We start from the raw sequence: 4,955 nt of genomic DNA, 5'->3' as shown, positions 1-4,955 counted from the left end.
TATGAAGTCAGGTAAACAACAATATAAAGAAGACTAACAAACCTAACAACAGTCATTGTGTTGTGTCTCTTGGTCAGCTACATTACTCTGCTTATCGCAGTCTGACTGGTGACAATTAAACCCTGAATATTGGAATGTTGGAGACCCTGTTCATGTTGAGCTTGGATTTGTGGGTCATACCTCAGCCAGATGGAGACACTGTATATCTTGTGCAATAGATCATTCCTCAGAAAGATGTAAATACAGTACACTTTCAGCTGTGCGTCTATGGATAATACCTTGTTATTCAACTCATCGATTATGGGCCGCAGGTGTGTTTGATCAGAACTTACCTGGAGCTACTCAGCAACAAATTCCTACATCTCAAAAGTGATGGAAATTTGGTTGTCATAAACAACCAAATTCTTTATCAATTTCGATGTCATTCTCTATTCTGTGACCATCACCATAGTTCCATATTTTCTAAACACACACATATGCTTTTCGGTTATTTCTTCATGTTAGTCAGTATCAGAAAGCATCACCCAAGGATGAAGTTTGCTCAACATATCAGAAGATGAGATTAATAAAGATTTTAATTGATTACCAAAAATATTATGTTATTAAAACATATTTTATAATGAAGGACCCATCACATAGTATGGGATAATAATTTATTTATTTATAGAAGGATTAAGATAGAAAACACTTAATCCTTGAAGTAAACTTCACACACAAGATTTACAACAATATTAAAGCTTGAGTTGATAGAATTCTTAGGCTGCCAGACAAAATGCTTAATGGCATTTCTTCCGACTTTACATTCTGGGATCAAATGCTGTCAGGCTTCACTTTGCTTTTCAACGTTTTGGATGGAATAAGTACCAGTCATGTACTGGGGTTGATGTAATCGGTTTGTCCCCTTCCTTTGAATTACTAGCCTTGTACCAAATCTTGAGACAAATATTAAAGCATGAAATTTGGAAGACCAGGAAAGATTATTTGTTTTTAAGGTCCTCTGTCTTCCTGACATGACAGAAATGTAGAAAGAACACAAGAAAGAAATAAAACAAGATATTGATTCTATAAAAGAAGAGAGTGGCGGCGCAATGGCCCAGTGGTTAGGGCAGCAGACTCGCGATTGTAGGATCATGGTTTCGATTCCCAGACCGGGCGTTGTGAGTGTTTATTGAGCGAAAACACCTAAAATGCTCCACGAGGCTCCGGCAGGGGATGGTGGCGAACCCTGCTGTACTCTTCCACCACAACTTTCTCTCACTCTTTCTTCCTGTTTCTGTTGTACCTGTAATTCAAAGGGTCAGCGTTGTCACACTCTGTGTCACGCTGAATATCCCCCGAGAACTACGTTAAGGGTACACGTGTCTGTGGAGTGCACAACCACTTGTACGTTAATTTCACGAGCAGGCTGTTCCGTTGATCGGATCAACTGGAACCCTGGACGTCATAACCGACGGAGTGCCAACAATAAAAGAAGAGAAATTAATAAAAGAATCGATAGAAAATGTGTGTGTGTGTGTGTATAACAAATGCCTTTTAGTTCTGTGCCAAAGTGTGGCACACTGGGCAAGGGTCTTCCACCACATCCCACGGCTGATCAAGGCTTCTGAGGAGATTTAGGAGACATAAACAGAAAGAAATCTATTTTATATGCATGTATGCACACACATACATGTACGTGTGTTTATGCCTGACTGTGTGTGTGCGTGTGTGTGTGTGTGTGTTTTGTGTGTGTGTGTGTGTGTGTGTGTGTGTGTGCCGATGTGTTTGTTTATGTTTTGTCTCTGAATATTTATCCAGCTCAGAATAATGATGTTCCTATTATCTTTCTTATTAGCAAAAGGACCTTTGACAGAAGCGATCCCTTACTTGAGCACCAGATAAAGGTTCGTGTCAGGAAGGGATCAAGTTGTAAACTATGTCTTAATGATATATCCCTCCTAGCAGCATGAGAAAAAAGGTCTAAAAACGAATGACATATATGAATGTAGGTACATGCATACATATGTATAAACAGACACACACACACACACACACACACACACACACACACACACATATATATATATATATATATATATATATATATATATATAAACATGTATATCATCATCATCATCATCATCATCATCATCATCAACGTTTAACATCCGCTTTCCATGCTAGCATGGGTTGGACGATTTGACTGAGGACTGGTGAACCAGATGGCAACACCAGGCTCCAATCTGATTTCACAGAGTTTCTACAGCTGGATGCTCTTCCTAACACCATTTACACACACATATATATATATATATATATATATATATATATACATATATTATATATACATATATATATAAACATATATATATATAGTTTTAGGGAAAATAACCAAGTTTCAAGAACTCATCGATGAAAATCCACTATCACATATAGACAAATTAACAATTAAAAACACAATAAATGAGTATAATTTAAAGTAAAGTAAATATCATAAGATAAATATAGTAAAAAGATTACACGTGTTTCATAACTAATTTTCAAATAGAAAGGAAATTTAAATCGATTAAAATCAATTGAAATTATCGAAAATAATTCTATTAAAAAATATAGCTAATCGTCAGATCGTAAGTAGAACAATAATTAGATATATTTATCTCTCAACCAACAATAAGTACCAAATGAATTAATATGAAATACTTATTTTATACAGATAGAAAAATTATTAAAAATATCAAAATATCAAAATAATAACCATTCAATAATCCTCCCTTCATCCATTATAATAACATGTATATTATATACAAAAAACATCTTAAATAAATTATCATTGTTTTAAATTATCACTGTTTTAAATACAATTTGAACAAAGTTTAAGTTTAAAATAATAATGAAGATAAAATTAGTACATATTTAACCGGTGTAATAGTTAAAGCTATACTATTTAAAGTTATAGACGTTTATTTAATTATAATTAAAAATCAATTGAATAATAGAAAAATACAAGAATATTTATTTCTACAAACGCAAGAATAAAAATATGAATGAAAAAATTATGAATGAAAAAATTAGGAAAGAAAAAATTATTATGAATAAAAGATTAAACTTTATATATATATATATATATATGTATATATATACAAAGTTTTAATTAAAAAAACCTTTAACGATATTATAAACAATAAAGACTAATTACTAATCAAATATTATTAATCAAAAATAATCGAAAATATATCAACACTATTCAAATCGAAGTTTTAATATTATGTTGAAATGAAACTATAACTTCTAAATAATTTAGTGTTAAATAAGTTATCTATTAAAAATAATCTATAAAGAACCAAATAAATAATATAAAAAACAAGAATAAATATTATTTTCAAATAGTAGAAACTATATATATATATATATATATATATATATATATACACACACACATATATATATAAACATATATATATAAACAGTGTGTGTGTTTATTACCGGCATAATGCCTCTCCCAAGGTTTAATTGTAACATATATATATATATATATATATATATATAAACACACACATAGATATATATAGATATAAACACACACACATATATATATATAAATACATATATATATATAAACACACACACACACATATATATATAGGCTTATACATATATACTGGCTTCATCCACCCCCAGCCTTTGCATGTCCTCTGCATTCACGACTCTCTACCTTATAGCATTGCTGTTCGTATACATACATCATAGAATCGTCCTTTCACTCAGAGAGAGAAACCTTTGGTTGCCAACTGGTCAAAGCTCTCTTAATTTTCACTATCCTATTCTTATTCCAGCAATTACACTTCCCATACATCATCCCCAACAGCTAATTGGGCTCCTTAGGTCGTAGAAATTATCCACTAGCTCTAAAGGGCTTTCAGGGGTCTTTGAGAAAATCGATTTCCTGAGTATCTATAGTTTTCACGACTCCCGTGCATCTTCCACAAACCAAAACTACTTTCTCTGATAACCTGCAAATAATCTCACTGCACCTCATGTGTGTCCATAACTTACACAGGGTACATCGCATGGACACGTAAAAGCACCCACTACACTCTCTGAGTGGTTGGCGTTAGGAAGGGCATCCAGCTGTAGAAACTCTGCCAAATTAGATTGGAGCCTGGTGTAGCCATCTGGTTTCACCAGTCCTCAGTCAAACTGTCCAACCCATGCCAGCATGGAAAGCAGACGTTAAACGATGATGTAATAAAGAAGCCTAAGCGTTTTAAAAGAAAATGCTGGAAGTTAATAAACTTCTGATCCTTCAGCTTTCTCAAATTAATTAATCTTTCATTCACTTTGTTTCCAATAAATCCTGCATTATCTCGTGGCTTCATGATTCAGAAGCTCTGATTATCTTCAGAATGACATTGTTGAGTAAGTGTGAGAAGCCGAATCTGGCTGGTTTGAACATAAAACAGAATATTTGGGTCTAATACGGTCATTTTGAATTAAAGGTTAAAAAGTATGCCAGGTAAAAACCTTGAGTGAGTGCTACTAGTAACATTGTAACCTAGGACAATCTGTCGAACGGTCGAGTTGTTGGTGTGTTTATGTCCCCCGTCACTTAGCGGTTCGGCAAAAGAGACCGATAGAATAAGTCCTGGGGTGTCGATTTGCTCGACTAAAGGCGGTGCTCCAGCATGGCCAGTCAAAAAAAAAAAAAAGACTGAAACAAGTAAAAGAGTATATATACATATAGAATCGTTTTATGTTCCATATATATATATAATTGTTTGTGTATGATTCTGTGTGTGTTTGTCAGTCCCTGTGAGATTTTTAAAAAAGTGAAAAATTTTCATCCCGAAAGGATGAAAGGCAAAGTCGACCTCGGTGGAATTTGAACTCAGAACGTAAAGACGCTGAGCATTTCGCCCAGTGTGCTAACCACTCTTGTGGGATAAATATATATTTATTTCTCTATTGCCCACAAGGGG

Source organism: Octopus bimaculoides, unplaced genomic scaffold (genome assembly GCF_046866305.1).
Source record: "Octopus bimaculoides isolate indiv1 unplaced genomic scaffold, ASM4686630v1 contig203, whole genome shotgun sequence".
Classification (NCBI taxonomy): Eukaryota; Metazoa; Mollusca; class Cephalopoda; order Octopoda; family Octopodidae; genus Octopus; species Octopus bimaculoides.
Note: the sequence above shows the minus strand (reverse complement) of the source record.